Below are 22,787 nucleotides of genomic sequence, written 5' to 3'. Positions count from 1 at the left end.
GCCTGACCCCGGCGCCCGGCCCCCCTTGGAGGCCCGAGCCTGGGGAATTTTGCCCTCCCTGCCCCCCCCAGCGGCCCTGCCGCTGGCCCAACATGGCCACCAGTGGTAGTACAGCCCCAAGCATGCACAATTTCAGGGGGAAAAAGAAAATCCCCCAGAAATGGTTTGTGTGGCAATAACCTGGTGGTAATCAGGCATCGCCACACACTGCCCGCTTACCGCTGGGTTAGTGTGGGAGCCCTTATCGCCACCTCAATGTGTGGCAGTAAGGGCTCCCAATCCATGGCCATGCGAATAGGAGTTCTCTTACCATACGGCCTTGTGTGCCTGGGGTCTTTTTTACCCACTGTGGTAAAAAGGGCCCTGGCATGCAGGGAAAACAGCCCCTGCCACCAGCGCAGGGCCCTTTTTCCTGTAGCTTGGTAAAAGGACCCCTCAAAGAGGTAGCCTAGCCATCTTAATAGCCCACAGTACTCAAATTTCTAAATCAATTCAACATAATAAAGGCTCCATCTATATGTAACCTGAAAAAATACAAACCTGATTTAGAAGTCTCAGTACTGTAGGTTATTAAGGTGGCTAGACTACCTCTTTGAATGACTTGCCTTTGGTCACTTAGGAGTTTTGAACTGATCAACAGATTCCAATATCATGTTGATGGAGTAGAGTAGAGCCAAATTCACCCGATTTTGACATCCTAGGATCTGGACAGTGATTGGCAAGTGGGTGGGCTGTGGGGTTTCTTTTGGAGGGGGGATAGCTGGTGGTTTGAAGAACCATCAAGTCAATAGCTTGGTTGCAATGAGATAGGGGTTTCTTGGTTGTTCGTATTTGCTAATGTTTTGACACAAGCCTTCGATATTATTTGATGTGTCTTTAGAGCTCTTCTTCAAAATGTTCAATAAAGATTTATTGAAACAAAATTAAAGAACTAAAAAATGAAATTGCAGATCTACTATTAATAACCTGTAACCTATCATTAAAATTGTCTACTGTGGCTAAAGATTAGAGATTAGCCAACATATCACTAATTTTTAAATATGGTTCCAGGGGTAATCTGGAAATTAATATGTACTGGCACATACATGAGTATGTTCTGAACTAGCAATATACATGTGAACATGCTAGAAGTTGAACATATGCATGTCACCCATTTTAAGAAACTTACATGTGTATTTTTCCTGATACTGTCATAGAGCATAGTATTCTTTTGCAGGAGAACATAAACCACTGGAGGATTAAAGAAGTGACCTCCCTAAATCCCTCCAGTGGACCGCGGCAAAAAAAAACAGCACTTTTCTGAAGTCTGCACATTCCAGGTGTAAATCCAGATGTGCAATCCCCTTCTGAAATGGGGAACACGTGTATTTTTTTAGTCTTGCCCTAGCCCTGCCCACTTACCAGGTGCAGGTTTTGGCGTTTTAAATGCGTATACCCTGGCCTTCTAAAATTGAAACTTAGGGGCACAGTTATCAATATGGTCTACTATAAAGGGGGGGGGGAGGAGGGGGTAGGAAGTTATTGACACAGGCTACCGTTAAGACAGGCTATTTTACTACAAGTCTTGCTATTTTAGCACAGGGCCCTGTTTTATGCAATGAGAGACCCTGTGCTGAAATAGTACAACTTGTAATAAAATAGCCCCTCTTAATAGTAGCCCACGTTGATAACTCCCCCCCTTAGGGCCTTATTCTATAAAGATTGTACTCCTAAATTTATGCTCCCAAAATTTATGCTCCTAATTTATGAGCATAATTTACGGTCCTAAATTTATGCTCATGAATTACAAGCATAATCTGTTTTGGAGCTTAGAATATGCTTACATAAGTATTGCCATACTGGGAAAGACCAAAGGCCCATCGAGCCCAGCATCCTGTTTCCAACAGTGGCCAATCCAGATCACAAATACCTGGCAAGATCCCAACAAAGTACAAAACATTTTATACTGCTTATCCCAGAAACAGTGGATTTTCCCCAAGTCCATTTAATAACGGTCGCATGCCCCCTAGTCCTAGTATTTTTGGGAAGCTTGTATTTTAGGAGCGTAACCTTTATAGAATATGGCCCTCAGGGGCCCTTTTACTAAGGCACGTAGGTGCCTACATGTGCCCAATGTGCGACAAATTGGCACTACCATCCGGCTACCGCATGTCCCGGACAGTAATTCCATTTTTGGTGCGCAGCCAAAAAACGAAGTAGAAAATATTCTATTTTCTACCATGGGGCACTTACCCGGTGGTAATTGGCAGTTGACGCACACTGAACACATCCTTCCCGGTTAGCGTGTGAGACCTTACCGCTAAGTCAATGGGTGGTGTTAAGGTTTCATGTCGAAAATGGACGCGTGCTGATTTTAATTTTGCCACACATCCATTTTACGGCACAAAAAATGCCTTTTTCCTAGGGGTGCTGAGGAAGTGGACCAGCAACGCATCCAAAACACGCACCTACACTAGCGCAGGTCACTTTTTACCACAGCTTAGTAATAAAGGCCCCTTAAACATAGAGGAGAGACAGCTGAGGGGGCTGGATATGATATGCATCCAGCTCCTCTTACATAAGCACAGAACTGTGGAACTAACTACCAAAAGCCGTGAAAATAATGTACGACCACATAAACTTCCGGAAATCACTAAAAACCAACCTGTTCAAAAAGGCATATACCCTATCGACCCAACCTAAGTGCCTACTCTGCAACACAACGAAACCAAAACTTGTAAAAGACACTGCATAACTCTTCCTCTCTACGATTCCCCAATGTGTCTATAACACATGAACCTTATCTGACCATAACATCTCTTTGTATTTGTTTTCTCTACCGGAAATGGTGAACGCCTTACTGTGCTATGTAACCCACATTGAGCCTGCAAATAGACGGGAAAATGTGGGATAGAAATGTAACAAATAAAATAAAATAGAGGTCTATAGAATCCTGAGTAGAACAGATACATGCAAATTGATTTTATACTCTTTCAAAAAGTACAAAGATTAGGGGACATGCAATGAAACTAGTAAATAGTACATTTAAAACAAATAAGAGAAAAACATTTCACTCAGTACATAGTTAAACTTTGGAACCTGTTCCAGAAGATGTGGTAAAAGCAATTAGCATAGTTAACTTTTTTTTTTTTAATGGTTTGGAGAAGTTCCTGAGGAAAACGTCAACAGATTGTTATTAAGGGGCCCATTTACAGAGCGGTGGTAAACCCAACGCGGGCTTACCACTCGCCTCTTTCGGGACTACCACTGGTCCAACACAGCTGCCAGTGGTAGTCCCGCCCCGAGCATGCGCCATTTCCGTTGGAAAAGGAACCCCCCCCCCCCCAGACATGGCTTGCGTGGGGATAATCCGGTGATAATTGGGCATCGCCGCGCACTGCCCAGTTACCGCCAGGTTAGTGCGGGATCCCTTATCGCCACCTCAGTGGGTGGCAGTAAGGGCTCCCCGTCTCATGGCCAATCAGTAAGAGTTCTCTTACCGCATGGCCACTTCTACCTGGGGTCTTTTTTCCTGCTGCGGTAAAAAGGTCCCTGGTTCACAGGAAAAACAGCCCCTGCATTTTTTACCACAGTTTGGTAAAAGGACCCCTAAGGTAGACATGGGGAAAGCCACTGCTTATCCCCGGGAGTAACTAACATGGGCTCTAGATACATTTTGGTATCCTGACAGTTACTTGTGACCTAAATTGGTTACTGTTGGAAACAAGATACTGGGCATGATAGGCTTTTGATCTGACCCAGTATGGTGATTCTTACATTACATAAGTACATAAGTAATGCCACACTGGGAAAAGACCAAGGGTCCATTGAGTCCAGCATCCTGTCCACGACAGCGGCCAATCCAGGCCAAGGGCACCTGGCAAGCTTCCCAAACGTACAAACATTCCATACATGTTATTCCTGGAATTGTGGATTTTTCCCAAGTCCATTTAGTAGTGGTTTATGAACTTGGCCTTTAGGAAACCGTCTAACCCCTTTTTAAACTCTGCCAAGCTAACCGCCTTCACCATGTTCTCCGGCAACGAATTCCAGAGTTTAATTATGCGTTGGGTGAAGAAAAATTTTTTCCAATTTGTTTTAAATTTACTACACTGTAGCTTCATCGCATGCCCCCTAGTCCTAGTATTTTTGGAAAGCGTGAACAGACGCTTCACATCCACATGTTCCACTCCACTCATTATTTTATATATCTCTATCATGTCTCCCCTCAGCCGTCTCTTCTCCAAGCTGAATAGCCCTAGCCTCCTTAGTTTTTCTTCATAAGGAAGTCGTCCCATCCCCGCTATCATTTTAGTCGCCCTTCGCTGCACCTTTTCCAATTCTACTATATCTTTCTTGAGATGCGGCGACCAGAATTGAACACAATACTCAAGGTGCAGTCGCACCATGGAACGATACAACGGCATTATAACATCCTCACACCTGTTTTCCATACCTTTCCTAATAATACCCAACATTCTATTCGCTTTCCTAGCCGCAGAAGCACACTGAGCAGAAGGTTTCAGTGTATTATCGACGACATTCTTCATCTTTCACCTGCAGTTGATACATTCTGTATAACAATGTGAGTATTGGAAAAGAAACTCATTCACTTGGATAAATATAGGTTTTCTCTGCATTTGTTAAGGGTGACTGCATTACTTAGGAATGAGGCTGGACCATCCAACTAATGTGAAACTGTCCCTGCTGAATCCTAGAGCTTGAAATATTCCCTGTCAGTGCTTTTCATTCCTTAAAACACTGCTCAACACTTTAATGGTTAAGTTGGTTCAGCGATGTGTCTCTCCTCAAGAAACGTTAATGCCCCCTTTTCACACTTGATAAAGCAAATATATGTACCTATTAAAAATAATTCCCTCTTCTTCTATCCTCATGGTTTGTTTTGATATTCACAGAAGGCTGATTGATGGCACAAACATTTTACCATTGGACTGAAGGACAGCAGAAAGCCGGCAGCACAGCGCAGGAGGGGAGCAGCTGGTGTCAAGTCAAACATGCAGGGTTTTTCCTTTCTGGTAAATGTCTATTAGAGTCTCAAAAAGATTTACAGAACCAGGAGTGCATCAATTATTCTATCTAAAGAGAACAGCAGCAGGAATTTTTTTTTTAAGAGAGAGTAAGGGAGACTGAACAAATATGGAGCAGGGGGAGACAAGGGAGCACGCAAAAGAAACGCAAAGATCAGACATGCACATTTCCCCAAACGTGACAGGAAAAAAAATCAAGCACTTTCCACAAAACTATAAGCAGGAAAAATGGTTTAATCCTGTGAAAAACAGGAGAAGCAGCAACTACTGCAGTAAAATACGTTGCATCCTGCTGAACAGCACCAAAACCAAAGATTCCTCTTTTTGATTGTCCTTTCTATACTGTGTGTATAAATTTATTTTGTTTGCTTTTCAACCCTAGTTCAGTATAACAGATGGTAAAAAAAAAAAAATGTCTGTGTGTGTCTCCTTTTGCATCAAACTGTGGGCCAGTGACGATCCTAGGTCGGCTGCCACCCGGGGCGGATCGCCGATGCGCACCCCCCCCCCCCCCGGGTGCAGCACGACACCCCCCCTGGTGCAATGACACCCCCCCCCCCAGCGCACCAACCCCCCCCCCCCCCCCGGGTGCATTCTTGGCTGCTGGGAGCAGCCGCACGGCTCTCGGCTCCGCTGGCTCCCTCTGCCCCGGAACAGGAAGTAACCTGTTCCGGGGCAGAGGGAGCAGGGAAACAGCGGAGCCGACAGGCGTGCGGCTGCTCTCTGCACCCCTCCAGCGGCGTGCATCCGGGGCGGACCGCCCCCACCGCCCCACCCTTGGTACGCTGCTGCTCTGGGCTAGATTTACTAAAACATGTTACTGCATGACCATGAGATCCTTTTACAAAGGAGCGCTGAAAAATGGCCTGCGGTAGTGTAGGCGCGTGTTTTGGGCATGCACAGATCCATTTTTCAGCGCTCCTGCAAAAAATGCCTTTTTTTATTTTTGATGAAAATGGACATGTGGCAAAATAAAAATTGACTAAGCAGTAAGGTCTCACCCGCTAACCGGGCGCTAATGACCTATGTGCGCCAAATGCACTTGGTGCTTGTAGCGGACGCATGACAGAAAATAAAAATTATTTTTCGGACGCAAGTATTGGGTGCATGCCAAAAATGAAATTAACACGAGCCACGTGGTAGCCGGGCGGGAACTCCAAATTGGCACACGTTGAGCATGCATAGACACTTACGTGGCTTAGTAAAAGGGCCAGAAAGTCGAAATGAAAAAGCGGAGGTCCAATGCTTCCACAAACAAACAAACTAAGAACACACAAGGGTGGAAGACGCCAAAAATCCAATAATGACCACTTCTGAAACCACGGTAGTAAAAGCACCAAATGAAAGTTTATTGGGACCCTACACAGTCCGTGTTTCGGCTAAAACAGCCTTCATCAGGGGTCATTCACTTGACGTATACAGATATGCTTCACGATCTCTCAAGTTGAATAAAATGTCAACAACGTGGTGCTGTCCAATTTTCCATTGCGAACTGTGGACAGCACCACGTTGTTGACATTTTATTTAACTTGAGAGATCGTGAAGCATATCTGACCACGTCAAGTGAATTGGTGCATATCCATTTTGGGCCTGAGACCTTACCGCCACACATTGACCTAGCAGTAAGGTCTCACGTGCCAACCGGGTGGTAATGGTCTATGCACATACAATGCTGATTACCGCCCGGTTAGCGCCACTCGCCAGAAAAAGATATTTTTTCCGGCGCGCTTAGTGGACTCGCATAAAAAATGAAATTACTGCCCAGGCCACGCGGTAGCTGGGCAGTTCAAAATTGATGTGCGTAGGGCACGTGTAGGGCGCCTACACGGCTTAGTAAAACATCCAGAGCTAAAAGTTAGATGTTGGTCTAGACCTGGTTCAATCACGGCTAAGTCGTCAAAAGGTGCCTTAGATGGCCAGATGACCACTGGAGAGATTAAGGTATGACTCCTTACTCCCCCAGTGGTCAATGACCTCCTCCCACCTCACCAAGGATGTGAAAGAAACAGTATATACCAGCCTCTATGACAGCTTCAGATGTTATGGCCAGTCCTATTAGAGAAGCAAGCAGGTCCCTGGAGCAGCCTAGTGGTCGTTGCAGTGCACTGTAGAGAAGGGGACTCAGGCCCATATCCCACTCTAACTGTTACACTTGTGATGGAAAATGTGAGCCCTCCAAAACCCACTAAAAACCCACTGTACCCACATATAGGTGACACCTGCAGACATAAAGACTATTGTAGCAGTGTAAAACAACTTATAACCACCTAAACTTCCGGAAATTACTGAAAACTTACTGTTCCAAAAGGCATCCCCTTCCGACCCTACTTCAATACCTGAACCCTGCAACACTATGAAACCAAAGAACGTAATGGACATAACTTAACTCTTCCTCTATACGATTCCCTAATACGTTTGTTTCACATGAACCTTATTCTACCATAACATCACTGTGTAATTGTTTATACCGGAATTGGCGAACGCCTTTACGGTACTATGTAAGCCACATTGAGCCTGCAAATAGGTGGGAAAATGTGGGATACAAATGTTACAAATAAAGTTGGGTACAGTAGGTTTTTGATGGGTTTTAGAGGGTTCCACATACAATAGAAGAGGGTAACAGTGAGATGTGTACCTGGGACCTTTTATGTGAAATCCACTGCAGTACCACACTGTTTTGCTGGGATGTCTGTGTGATCATTCTGCTTACCGGTGTGGTGTCTATTGGTTTATTCACGAGTTGGTAGAGTTTATGTGCATCTTTGTAGTCTGACCCTATTTTGGTTTTGTAGTATGCCTGCAAATTGGTGGGAAAATGTGGGATACAAATGCTACAAATAAATAAAATAAATAAGAATACTGTCCCCCTGGAAACAGGATGCTGGGCTTGATGGACCTTCAGTCTGTCCCAGTTTGGCAACGCTTATGATCTCATGTTCTTATGTCCTAGATCTTTCACCATTCCTTTGGCATTCTCTAATAAAGCTCCTACATCTTTTCTCCCTGCAGTCTCTCTATACATCACTGCTCTAGCTGCCTTCATCCCAAAGACAAATGGCACCTTGTGAAGAGAGAGAAATAATAATAGATAATTGACAAAGATAAAGTGAGACTCAGGGATCATTATACCATATAGAGCATATTCCATTTCATGATCACAGGCTTGGCAGGCTTAATATATTTGTCTCCTTGTACTAGGGCCCTCCTCTTCCTCAAAACAGAAAATACAAATAAAGAGCAGAGAGGTTAGAAAATATTGGAAATATGTTGTCATTTGCAATGACATAGGAAATGTCAACATATTCTATGTCACCACATTGTCATTACCAAATGAAAGCAAGCAGAAAAACTTGACATTTTGGGTAGATTCTATATACGATGCCAAAAAAGCACTATTCTATAAGCCAGGCTTAAAGTTAGGTGTGGTTTATAGATAAGTACATAAGTAATGCCACACTGGGAAAAGACCAAGGGTCCATCGAGCCCAGCATCCTGTCCACGACAGCGGCCAATCCAGGCCAAGGGCACCTGGGGAGCTTCCCAAGGCACCTGGTGAGCTTCCCAGGTGCCTTAGGAATGTCCGTGAATCACACCTAACTTTAGGCACAGCCATTTGTATCAACTGAAATGTGGTGCAAATGTGCACAACTACATTAGGCGTGTATCTCTGTTATTTTATAACAAAGCACGTTAATTTTAAGAACACCCCCATTACGTCTATGACCCTCCAATTTCCATACCCCCTTTTCCAGATCATTCATAAATTGTAGGTACAGATCCAGTGTCTAAATTTACATATGCACGTGCCAATTAAATCTAATTAGTGCCTTTAATTGCTTGTTAAAAAGCCAATTAGCACTAATTAGCTCATTATTGAATTAAATTGTGCATTCAAATTGGACATGCCCATATTTGTGTGTATAAGTTTTGGCGACTTTTATAGAGTTAGGGGTTTTATGTTGTGTCATTCGTTATTGGAGGAGTGGCCTAATGGTTAGTGTAGCAGGTTGTGGACCTGGGGAACTGGGTTCTATTCCCACTGCTGCTCGATAGTAAGCAGTGGGTTGAGATCCTGGGGAACCAGGTTCAATTCCCTCTGCAGCTCCCTGTGACCCTGGGAAAGTCACTTAGCCCTCCATTACCCCAGGTACAATATATAACTTAGATCGTGAATCCATTAGAGATAGTGCAAAGTACCTGTAATTCAATTCAAATCAATTCTTGTATACCGCTAATATCCCCTTTCCAGGGTTCAGTGCGGTTTACATTCTAGGTGAGACAAAAGCAAATAATGTTAGTGTAAGGTATGAGAAACATTAGAGACCACTGGATTAACACATGAGACTAAAAACATTAAGGAAAGGATCAGGGCCGTGCCAACACGGTAAGCGGGGTAAGTGCCGCAGGGGGCGCCTGCCTTCAAGGGCGCTGTCGAGTTGTATTTTTAAAAATAAAAAACCTTACCACGTTGGCGAACTGGCGGGCGGGGCGCCAGTAATAAAAGCAACAAGCAGGCACGCTCGTCTCCGTCCCGTCCGTTTCCCTGCCCTCTCAGCCAAAGCCCGCCTCCCTGGCTGCAATCTGGAAAAGACGATTAGTTCTTTTGGCCCCGCCCACAATGGCTTCGTTTGAGCCCAGTACACCTTCTGGCAAATCCACCTTGACTCCCGGATTCACTGCAAGTGGTTCAACCTGGTCGCAGAAGCGCTTTGCAAAACCGCTGAGGTACAATAGGATCAGATTAGTGGAGCCGGGCAGGGAAGATGGTAGCTTTGATCCTCTTGGAGTTTAGGGAATATGACTTAGTGAAACTAACGCAGATAATTGTAAAGATTGTTGGAAGCAAAATTAAATATATAAAATCTTTTATGGAAAAACCTAAAATGTAAGCTTGATACTCATAGGGTTTTTATTAATGTATGTCATTTCCTGTTTAACATGACAGATTGTTTTCCCCCATTGTATATAAGTTCTTAGTCTTCTTCAAATGTCTCCACTCAAGCAAATTCAATTTATGCATAGCCATTATGATTTTTTAAAGACCCCCAAACCAGTTTATAGTACAGGGGGCTACTGGCAATCCCCATTGATTCTAAATGTGACCTCCTTGACTCTCTTCCTCAGAGACTTGTTGCTTCATTCTACCTGTGTCATATGTAGCTCTCAATACAACAGTGTGGTAGCTATGTTAGTCTACTTTAAAGATAAAATAAATAGCAACAAAACAAGAAGATAAGATACCTTTTTTTTATCAGCTTCATGCATGTTTTGGCAAGCTTTCGAAGGCAGAGCCTTCTTCAGGTCAGAAATGAGCAAAAGATGACAAATATCAGAATATATAAGTTTTAATCGTATTTGTTTAAAAATCACAACTCTTGAATATTTTTTTTAGAGGATTTATGAATTTCCTTTGTGCTTAATATCGAGGCCAGTTTTACAAGCCTCTTCTGCACATAAAATGAGTGTTAACTAGGTATGGGCAGCCAGAAAAGTTGTTTCCATGTGATTTCTTGTGTCGTGTACAGCCCATTTTGTAAGATGCTGCATGTGGGAAAAGAGTGCACTCTTTCCCCAATAGGGCACACAGGTATGCACAGATTTTTCAGGTGCAGCAGGAAATAGTGCGCCCTCTTTCCAGGGCACTAGTTCCAAAGAGTGCACACTTAGCGGTAAAAGCCATAACATGAAATCTGATGAGTTCATTGAGTTTTCTGCTCATTTCATTTGGTACATGCAATGACTTAGGATATTCTGTTGACATTTCCAATATCGTTGCAAATGACAGCTCGTTCCTAGTGTTTATAAAATTGCATGTGTGACGTGCATGTAAAATTACACAGGTACAGCTTGTATAGATCTAATTTTACCCAGATAGAGTAGATTAATAAGTCCACTTGCTTTCCCTGATTCTGATATGCCCCTTTACTTGCTTAATGTCTCTTATGTATTGTTGTTTTTCTCAATCCTATGTAAGCCACATTGTGCCTGCATGTGTGGGAAAATGTGGGGTAGAAATGTACTATAAATAAAATAAATAAATAAATAAAGGGGGTTTGGAGGATGGGGTTGTTGAGGGTTTGGATTTATGAACACACACACTGAAATTAACCCAGAAACTTTGGTGCCAAAGGGCAGCTGTGAATTTAAATGCATAAATTTCACTTGTCAAGTGGAGGAGTGTGGTAGCCGTGTTAGTCCACTCTTAAGGTTATCAATAGAAATCAAACAAAATAAAACATGGAAAAGAAAATAAGATGATACCTTTTGTATTGGACATAACTTAATACATTTCTTGATTAGCTTTCGAAGGTTGCCCTTCTTCGTCAGATCGAAAATAAGCAAATGTGCTAGCTGACAGTGTATATAAGTGAAAACATTCAAGCATTACTATGACAGTAAAATAGATACCATTGGAGATTCTACATGGAATGTTGCTACTATTGGAGATTCTACATGGAATGTTGCTATTCCACTAGCAACATTCCATGTAGAAGGCTGCGCAGGCTTCTGTTTCTGTGAGTCTGACGTCCTGCACGTACGTGCAGGACGTCAGACTCACAGAAGCAGAAGCCTGCGCAGCCACATTGGTGATCTGCAAGGGCCGACTTCTACATGGATTGTTGCTAGTGGAATAGCAACATTCCATGTAGAATCTATAGAAATCAAAAAATAAAACATGGAAAAGAAAATAAGATGATACCTTTTGTATTGGACATAACTTAATACATTTCTTGATTAGCTTTCGAAGGTTGCCCTTCTTCGTCAGATCGGAAATCAGCAAATGTGCTAGCTGACAGTGTATATAAGTGAAAACATTCAAGCATTACTATGACAGTAAAATAGATACCATTGGAGATTCTACATGGAATGTTGCTATTCCACTAGCAACATTCCATGTAGAAGGCTGCGCAGGCTTCTGTTTCTGTGAGTCTGACGTCCTGCACGTACGTGCAGGACGTCAGACTCACAGAAGCAGAAGCCTGCACGGCCACATTGGTGATCTACAAGGGCTGACTTCTACATGGAATGTTGCTAGTGGAATAGCAACATTCCATGTAGAATCTATAGAAATCAAACAAAATAAAACAAAACATGGAAAAGAAAATAAGATGATACCTTTTTTATTGGACATAACTTAATACATTTCTTGATTAGCTTTCGAAGGTTGCCCTTCTTCCTCAGATCGGAAATAAGCAAATGTGCTAGCTGACAGTGTATAAGTGAAAACATTCAAGCATTACTATGACAGTCTGACAGGGTGGGAGGATGGGGGTGGGTCGGAGGTATGCGTGGGGACATCAAAGCATATGCTTTGATGTCCCCACGCATACCTCCGACCCACCCCCATCCTCCCACCCTGTCAGACTGTCATATCAATGATATGCTTTGATGTCCCCATGCATACCTCCGACCCACCCCCATCCTCCCACCCTGTCAGACTGTCATAGTAATGCTTGAATGTTTTCACTTATATACACTGTCAGCTAGCACATTTGCTTATTTCCGATCTGACGAAGAAGGGCAACCTTCGAAAGCTAATCAAGAAATGTATTAAGTTATGTCCAATAAAAAAGGTATCATATTTTCTTTTCCATGTTTTATTTTGTTTGATTTCTATTGATAACTTGTCAAGTGAAAATGTAGTATGAGGATACTTTCATGTCGGGACTCACTCGGCAGGGCAGAAGAAAAGAGAAGAATCTTCTCAAGTACTTCTTTAAGCCAGCTCTTGGAGCCAGGCAGGTCCGGGGGGGGGGGTGGGGGGCGCCAGAGACCCTAGGCACAGCCCTGGAAAGGATCATGGATGATACTAGGAGGTAGAAGTCATGCTAGATTGTTATGAAGTAGTCTTTGGGAACAGAAAGGATTTTAGCCTCTTCCTGAAGTTGAGGTAGCTGTTTTCTGTTCTGATGGAAATAGGTAGAGAGTTCCATATTTTGATTCCAAGAACGGGGAACAGAGAGCTGAAAATCTTTTAATTTTGAATTGTTTTTTGGAACGGTGATGCTAGCATCAGTTGTTGTTTCAGTCTGTTAGACTGGAACAGACATAGCGAAGCAATCTTAGTCAGCAGTTCAAAGGTGAAGCCCTGTAGGATTTGAAAAAACTAAACAAGCAGCTTTGAACCTTTCCGCTATGGGAAGCCAGTGCAGTTTGTTTAAGTGAGTTGAAACATTAGTATACAGTATCTATTCAATCTGTATACTTGTCTAGCAGCTGTGTTCTGTATGATTTGCATTTTTTTTTTCTGATGACACTTAATACCAAGAAATAGAACATTACAGTAATCCATGGGTGTAGTTTGCGGGTGAGCGAGCTGAGCTGCCACACCATCCTCCAATCCCCCGAGCTGCCAGCAGCCTCTGCGAGAAAGCAGCATGCACGCTGCTTTAGACCTGCCCCTAGAAGCCTTTCTTTCTCCTTCAACTTCCTGTTCCCACGTAGGGGGGGGAAGCTGTAGGAGAGGGAAGGGCTATTGGGGCAGGTCTAAAGCAAACCTGTGTGCTGTTTTCGCTGAGGCTGCCGGTAGGTCGGGGGATTGGAAGACTGGGGGGGTGGGGGTGATACAGGGTGCCACTGGAAGACTCCAGTGCTGTGGTGGCAGTGGCGGTGATGGCAGTGGGTGGGGGGGCTCGAGGGAGATCAAGAGAGACAGGGGCATGCCTGGGTGGGAAAGGTAAAAAAATGAGACCACATGGGGGGGGGGGGGGAGTAAGAGAGAGAGCAGAAGAAGGATGGGACTAGGGAGAAGGAGCAGAAGATGGATGGGACTAGGGGGTGTGGGGGGAGGGGGAGGGAGAGGGAGCAGAAAAAGGATGGGACTAGGGGTGTGGGGGAAAGGGGAACAGCGAAGAAGATGAGTGGGTGAGGGAGGGAGGGAGAGGGAGCAGAAAAAGGATGGGACTAGGGGTGTGGGGGAAAGGGGAACAGCGAAGAAGATGAGTGGGTGAGGGAGGGAGGGAGAGGGAGCAGAAGATGGATGTGACTAGAGATGTGGGAGGAGGGGAACACAGCAGAAGATGAGTAGGACTTCTTGGGGATTGAATGGGAAAGGAAGAGGCGAGAGAAGAAATGGAAAAGCCAACCTGGAAAAGAATTTAGAAGACACATGGAAAGTGGAAGACAGTAGATCAACCCAATCAGAAAAATAAAGTGCTCAGACAACAAAGGTAGAAAAGTAAGAAATTATTTTTATTTAATATTTTTTAAAGATTGAGATGTATCTGCTTTGTGAAATGTACATTTATTTAATTTTATTTTAGTTTTATATTTTGCAGAGTACAGGAAAAAAAAAACATTTCTGTTTCTCTCTTACCATTTCAGTTTTTGTCTGAATGATTTTTTGTGGTCCTATATATATATATATATATATATATATATATATATATATATATATATATATATATAGTTCTAGCCAGTTTAGCATGCAAGTAGTAAACCAGGACATGCACAAAAGGGTTCTCTGAGTCATTTTCCTGTCACAGTAGCAGCTAATGAAAATGGAATACAAAGCTATTATAATGAGCTAATTATTATTGTAATGTGCATGCAAGGCGATGCACACCCGTTTCCGACCCCATGCACAAAAGCAGTCCCTTCCTTTAGCGTGGTCTGGACCTGTCGGTTCTTCATTATCGCAAGTAGAAGGGGAAGATTTAGCACAAAAAAAAACGTACACCGGCTTACATGCAGCTTCTTTGCGTGTATGAAAGCCAAGTACGAAAGCCGTGCCATGATTCTTTTCTCAAATGACATTTTACTGGCAAGAAATAGGGGGGGCAGTAAACATAAAGCATAAAAGTAATGGTGACTTACCAAAAATGCAAGGAAGACAAGGGTCAAACAGCCTCTACTGAGAAACAGCATCCCTCACCCAGTGGCGTTCCGAGGGGCGCTGACACCCGGTGCGGATCACCGATGCGCCCCGCACCTCGGGTGCAGCACCCCCCCCCCCCCCCGTGCAGCGCGACCTCCCCGGCGAAGGGACACCCCCCCCACCCCGGCGAAAGAACCCCCCCCGGGTGCACGCCACTGGGGGGGTGCCGCGCACCAGTCAGCGTCGTTCGTTTCCATGCTCCCTCTGCCCCGGAACAGGTTACTTCCTGTTCCGGGGCAGAGGGAGCATGGAAACGAACGACGCTGACCGGCGCACGGCACCACCCCAGCGGCGTGCACCCGGGGCGGACCGCCCCCACCTTGGTACGCCACTGCCCCCACCCTAGAAGCACAACAAAGAGGGGCTAAACCAATTGGACAGTGTCAGCCTGGGATGTCCCGCCCACTCACTTCTGGAGGGGGACACCAGGAAGTTTGGATCCAATCAGCTCACAACTCTAGAGTGATGTCATCAGGAAAGCCCTGCAGGGAGGAGGAGTTGGGACAGCAACCAGCAAATGAGAGTCCATGTTCAGGGAGATGGGCGTTCCAGGATGTCAGCCAGCCAATAGAAAAAAGCAGCAAGAACAGCTGGGGGTAGAACCAAGCCCTGATGCTGATTTCTCAAAGCCCAGAGCCGAGAGTAGCAGCCAGCATATTCTAGGCTTTTTCCACTTTTTCCCAGCTGTGGGGAGGCAGGGAACCCCAACTCAGGTCTGTCCATCCCCCCCCCCCCCCCCAAAATGTGCTTTTGTGCTTGCAAAAAAAAAAAAAAGGGCTACATCTACTGCTTTCACACACGCAGCTTGTCTGCATGTATGAGAGCCTTCTGTAGCATGCACAGAGCAGCCCCGCATAGCAATTGACTGTTCTGCGCATGCTCAGCTCACCGACTGGCTTCCCCCATTATCGCATGCAAATAAGCTGGGTCGCAAAAGCAACGAGCAGCTCATTTGCACGCAATTCTCTTTGTGAATCCCTCTGTGTTTCTAAATCGGTAAATTTTTACCGATTTGGAAATGCAGACAGATTCTTAATGGGGCCTTTGTGCATCTGGCTCTCAGTGTTCTAGGCTTGTGTATGTATGTGTGTTTTGAATAACTATAATGAATATGTATAAGATGTATGTATGCAAATGAATATGCTAATGTGCCACGCCCCACCCTTTGCAACCCCAAATGAAATTGTCAAACTACACCCATGCAGTAATCAAAGTGAGATATAACTACCATTTGGACTAGTAGTGCAAAGGCTTTTTGGTCGAAGAATGATCTGACAAGACGTAGTTGTCATTTTGAATAGTGTTTTCTCTCATAGTTGGTTAATATGGGACGAGAAGAGTTCCTGTGGAAGTGTAGTATCAGGCCAGTCTACCTAGCCTTACCATGTGTTTCCAAGCTAGTTTAGCAATTATAATAGCACTAAAAAAATTTAATGGCTATGATCAATAGCATTGAAATCCCCATAAGCGCTGAGAGGGGAAATTTATCAACATGGGCTACTGTTAAGTTGGGTTATTTTACCATGGCAGGTTACTTTAGTACAGGGGACAGGTGGGGATGAAGGAAATTACTTGCAAGGACGGGTTAGATTCCATTGGGGATAGGTGAAATTTATGTCCCCCGGGAAACACTATTTCAGATGGCTGGTAACTAGATTTTAGTAAATATGCACAATAGATAGATAGATAGATAGATAGATAGATAGATAGATAGATAGATAGATAGATAGATAGATAGATAGATAGATAGGAAGAGTCAGTCTCTTATCACCAGAAGATCCACTTCTAAATGCAATGATATTCATAGTCTGAAAAAAAAACATATCTTTCTTCATTACAGAGGTCTAAAAACAGAGGAGGCACATGACTTGCATTGAATAACCTCTAGTCTCACATTTCTCAGCGCCTAAAGGAAGAATTACACAAAATTAACAATCTCCCCAATGTCAGTTGTTACAGACTTTTTATTGCAACGTTGTGTATTTCTTATAAATACCCTGACCTAAAAGAGGGTGTGAGCGGGAGGTGACATCAGCCTTCAAGTGTTTTATGCACATCCAGTCTATACATAGCACAGCGTGAAACAAGGGAGCCCTAAGAGACAGGAAGCAAAATCAAAGCTTAATGAGGTGGAAAGTCAAACAAACAGTAGCATGGAGGGAGGGGGTGCTTGGGTGCAGCGGGGCCTGCCACCTGCAGCATTAGATCAAGAACTCAGCCCCTTTGTAGAGTTTCATCGGGAATGTCCTCCCTTTCAGGAGAACTTACCCCCAAGAGATCCCAGTGGAGGGTGTAAGGTGAGACCCGAAAAGGAAAGTGATGAATTAAAGAGTCTTGGAAGCCCTGGCACAGCCTGTAGCCAAATCAAGTCAGCACAGCTGCTGCAGAGGAGCCTACTGGTGAGAGATCCACTGCCAGAAGTAGCTGACTGCCTAATTCTTCAGGACCACTCTCAGCTAAGGGTCCCATTAAACTGCAATCTTTCATTAAAGCAGACGAAGTGGGAAATCCTAATGATTTTTAAAAATATTTTTCTATATGTAATGAAAATGATGATTTATGCAACGCTTTTCTAACTTGAAACAGTCTTTGAAACTTTCTATTTTTTTATTCGCAGATATTTAGGGGTCCTTTTACTAAGCTGCGGGAAAAAAAAAAAAAGTCCAGCAGAGGCCGTTTTCCCCACTCGCCAGGGCCCTTTTTACCACAGTGGGTAAAATGCCCCGCCACACGGCCAGCCGCATGGCCATGCGGCAGGGAGCAGTAAAGGCTTCTGCGCTAACCTGGTGGAAACTGGGAAGCATGCGGCGATGCCCGATTGCCGTCAGGTTAGCGCAGTGCAACTGAAAAAACTTTCCAGTGCACCAGAAATGGCACCACACTAGAGCCGGAAGTACTGCCGGTGGCTGCATTGGGCTGGCAAGAGTTCCAGGATAGCATGTGGTAAGCCCACAAGGTGAACTAGCATTTTTAGTGCATGCTAAAAACAGGGGCGTAGCCAGACCTTGGCGGGAGGGGGGATCCAGAGCCCAAGGAGGGGGCACATTTTAGCCCGCCTCCCCCAGCAGCCAACCCCCCCCCCCCCCCCATGCTGCCGCAAGGTACCTTTGCTGGTGGGGGAGGAGCCCCGCCAACAGAGGTACCTTGCAGCGGGGGAGGTCAAAAGTGAGGGGGCCCGGACTAAATCTCTGGGGCCCATGGCCCCACCTAGCTACGTCCCTGGCTAAAAATTAGTAGCCTAGTGGTTAGTGCAGCGGACTTTGATCCTGGGGAACTGGGTTCGATTCCCACTGCAGCTCCTTGTGACTCTGGACAGGTCACTTAACCCTCCATTGCCCCTGGTACAAAATAAGTACCTGAATATATGTAAACCGCTTTGAATGTAGTTGCAAAATACCACAGAAAGGTGGTATATCAAGTCCCATTTCCCCTTCCCTTTACTGTTCTGAAGGTTATTGGAAAGAAGTCCCTTGTTCGGACCACTTAGAACATCAATTTAATATTTATTGAAAACAGCTAGACAAAGGGATCAAAGTTAAGAGATTGTTAAGGGACCCTTTTACAGAGCAATGGTAAGCCCCAACGCAGGCTTACTGCTCGCTCTTCTGGGACTACGTCCGTCCCAACATGGCAGCTGGCGGTAGTCCCACCCCAAGCGCACTCCATTTCCGGGGGAAAATGGAAACCCCTGGAAATGGCTTCTGTGGCGATAACCCGGCAGTAATTTGGTATCACCATGCACTGAACGGTTACCACTGGGTTAGCGTGGGAGCCCTTATTACTACCTCAATGGGTGGTGGTAAAGGCTCCCTGCTGCATGGCCATGTGGTAAGCAGGGGCGTAGCCAGACTTCGGCGGGAGGGGGGTCCAGAGCCCGAGGTGAGGGGGCACATTTTAGCCCCCCTGGCACCGCCGACCCCCCCACTTTGACCCCCCCCCATGCCAACGACCCTATCGACCCCCCTCCCGCCGCCAACCCTCCCCTGCCGTCGCCTACCTTTGCTGGCGGGGGACCCCAACCCCCGCCAGCCGAGGTCCTCTTCTTCCTTTGTTCTGTTTCTGAGTCTGACGTCAGACTCACAGAAACAGAACGAAGCTTTACGATCTGCAGGGCTTTGTTCTGTTTCTGTGAGTCTGACGTTCTGCATGTTGTACGTGCAGATGTCAAACTCAGAAACAGAACGAAGGAAGAAGAGGACCTCAGCTGGCGGGGGTTGGGGTCCAGGGCCAAATCTAGGGGGGGCCCAGGCCCCCGTGGCCCCACATAGCTACACCCCTGGTGGTAAGAGTTCTCTTTACCACATGACCATGTGTGCTGGGGGCTTTTTTACCTGCTGCGGTAAAAAGGGCCCTGGTGTGCAGGAAAAACGGCCCCTGACACCAGCAAAGGGCCCTTTTTCCCGCAGCTTGGTAAAAGGACCCCTAAATACTTCAAGGGGAACCACTGATCCTATTGTATTCTGGACAAAACTTGATGATAACTATTTGCCTTTAGAACCTTTGAATATTGCTACAGAATGGCAAAGGCTTAGTAAGGAATTATTTACACACCTTAGCTTCATTGAAAACTATTTAGACCCTCAGATAGATGGTTTCATTCTGAGTTACTAGAACTGAAACGTAAATGTAGAAAATGGGAAAGAAGCTGGCATAAATCTCCTTCAAAGGAAAATAAGACGCTATGGAACATAGCCAAAAAGGAATACAAGATAATGCTGAAAGACCATTATTCAAACCTGAATAAGGGACATCAAATGGATACTAAGACAATTTTTAATATTCTTTACAGTCTTATTAGTACTGAAACTTGTACAACCTTAATAGCAGATAATAAACCATCAGCTGCATAGCTGGCAGAATATTTCAGAGACAAAATTAGAATAATAACAAGCCTTTTTGATAACAGCTATCTAATTCAGAATTTCTTGGTTTCTGACTTGAACTCTTCCCCAGTAGACAAAATATGGAAAGACTTTTCTCCTGTATCTTGGGGTATGGTAGAGAATTTATTTTTAAAATATATAACAAAATTCTGTAGCCTAAATAATTGTCCATCATACGTTATATCGAATTCTAGCAAATTTAGGGGCCCTTTTACAAAGACCTGTAAGGGCCTACGCGCGTCCAGCACAGGGGCATAGCCAGACTTCGGCGGGAGGGGGGTCCACAGCCCGAGGTGAGGGGGCACATTTTAGCCCCCCCCAGCACCACCGACCCCCCCCCCCGCCATTGCTGAACTCCCGCCACCAACTTTGACCCTCCCCCCTGCCGACGACCCATCCGACCCCCCTCCCACCGCCAACCTTTGCTGGCAGGGGACCCCAACCCCCACCAGCCGAGCCGAGGTCCTCTTCTTCCCAATCCCGCGCAAGGCTTCGTTCTAGTACAACGTGCAGGACATCAGACTAGAACAAAGTCTTACGCGGGATTGGGAAGAAGAGGACCTCGGCTTGGCTGGCGGGGGTTGGGGTCCCCCGCCAGCAAAGGTAGGCTACAGCGGGGTCCAGGGGCAAATCTATGGGGGCCCAGTCCCCCATGGCCCCATACTGGCTACGCCACTGGTCCAGCATGTGCCAAATCAGTATTACCACCCAACTACCCCGTGTCCCAGGTGGTAATTCTGAATTTGGCGCACTCCAAAAACATGCGGTAAAAAATATTTTCTATTTTCTACTGTGGGGTGCCTACCCAGTGTAAACGGCAGTTGGCATGCACTGCATGCTTACCACATGGGTAACCATGCGAGACCTTACCACTAGGTCAATGGGTGACGGTAAGGTCTCAGGCCGAAAATGGATGCCCATTGGTTTCAATTTTAGCAAACGTCTATTTTCCGGTCCCTTAAAAAAAGGCCCTTTTTCCTAGACACGGTAAAAAATGACCCAGCGGGCGCCCAAAAGATGTGCTCACACTACCACAGGTCACTTTTTACCGGATATCCTTTATTTACAGTGCCTTTCAGACAATAAATGATACATTCTGGTGGCATAATATTTGTCAAATACACAAATATGAAATTAAGATGACAAAAAAATAACTTGCATTCAAAAACCAAACAAATTTGTCTCCCTGTAGATAACTTCCTGAAAAACTGATTTCCCTATACACTGAGGGTGCCCTTTTACAAAGGCGCAGCAGGGACTATGCGCTTATAGCACACGCCAAATCGCCACTACTGCCCAGCTAGCACATGAGCCGGCTGGTAATTCCAACTTTGGCGCAGCCGAATCCTATGGTAGAAAATTTTCTACCGTGGGTTGCTTACCCGGCAGTAAACAACAGTAAATAGGTGGCAGTAAGATCTCAGGCTGAAAATGAACGTGCGCTGGTTTAAATTTTAGCGCGCATCCATTTTCTGGCCCCTTAAAAAAAAGACCCCTTTCCTAGACACGGTAAAAAATGGCCCAGCACATGTGCTCGCACTACCACAGACCACTTTTTACCGTGGCTTAGTAAAACGACCCCCAAGAGACATAATACTGATTGTGATTATTTTACACATTTAGAGGCGAATTTGTTTCTCCTGTTTGTCTGTCCTAATTAGATTGTAAGCTCTGTCGAGCAAGGACTGTCTCTTCATGTTCAAGTGTACAGCGCTGCATACGTCTAGTAGCGCTTTAGAAATGATAAGTAGTAATAGTAATTAAACTCTAAAATTTGTTGCCAGAGAATGTAGTAAAAGCGGTTAACTTAGCAGGGTTTTAAAAAGGTTTGGATGACTTCCTAAAGGTAAAGTCCATAGACCATTATTAAAAGGGACTTAGGAAAATCCACTGCTTATTTCTAAAATAAGCAGCATAATATGTATTGTACTTTTTTGGGATCTTGCCAGGTACTTGTGACCTGGATTGGCCACTGTTGGAAACAGGATGCTGGGCTTAATGGACCTTCAGTCTGTCCCAGTATGGCAATACTTATAGACTTACAAAGTTACGTGGAGGGGCATAATCGAAAGGAGCGCCCATGTTTTCCTGAGGACATCCCAGAGAAGGGGTGGGGAAACCCGTATTATCGAAACAAGATAGGCGTCCATCTTTTGTTTCGATATTATGGTCGTGGACAGCCAAATCACAAAATTTAGGTCGACCTTAGAGATGGTCGTCCTTAGAGATGGTTGTCCCTGATTTTCGCCAATAATGGAAACCGAGGATGCTCATCTCAGAAACGACCAAATCCAAGCCCTTTGGTCGTGGGAGCAGCCATCATTCGTAGTGCACTGGTCCCCCTGACATGACAAGACACCAACTGGGCATCCTAGGGGGCACTGCAGTGGACTTCAGAAATTGCTCCCAGGTGCATAGCTCTCTTACCTTGTGTGCTGAGTCCCCCCAACCCCACTCCCCACTACTGTACACCACTACCGTAGCCCTTAGGGGTGAAGGGGGGCACCTATATGTGGGTACAGTGGGTTTGTGGTGGGTTTTGAAGGGCTCACATTTACCACCATAAGTGTAACAGGTAGGGGGGTGGGCCTGGGTCCGCCTGCCTGAAGTGCACTGCACCCACTAAAACTGCTCCAGGGACCTGCATACTGCTGTCATGGAGCTGGGTATGATATTTGAGGCTGGCATAGAGGCTGGAAAAATATTTTTTTAATTTTTTTTTGAGGATGGGAGAGGGTTAGTGACCACTGGGGGAGTAAGGGGAGGTGATCCCCGATTCCCTCTGGTGGTCATCTGGTCATTTAGGGCACATTTTTGTGGCTTGGTTGTAAGAAAAAAAGGACCACGTAAAGTCGTCCAAGTGCTCGTCAGGGACGCCCTTCTTTTTTCTATTATGGGTCGAGGACGCCCATGTGCTAGGCATGCCCAAGACCCGCCTTCGCTACACTTCTGACATGCCCCTGGGAACTGGTTGTCCCCGCAACGGAAAGCAGTTGAGGA

The sequence above is a fragment of the Microcaecilia unicolor genome, chromosome 11, assembly GCF_901765095.1.
Source record: "Microcaecilia unicolor chromosome 11, aMicUni1.1, whole genome shotgun sequence".
Taxonomy (NCBI): Eukaryota; Metazoa; Chordata; class Amphibia; order Gymnophiona; family Siphonopidae; genus Microcaecilia; species Microcaecilia unicolor.
The sequence above is the reverse complement of the archived record's forward strand: the minus strand, read 5'-3'. Positions refer to the sequence as shown.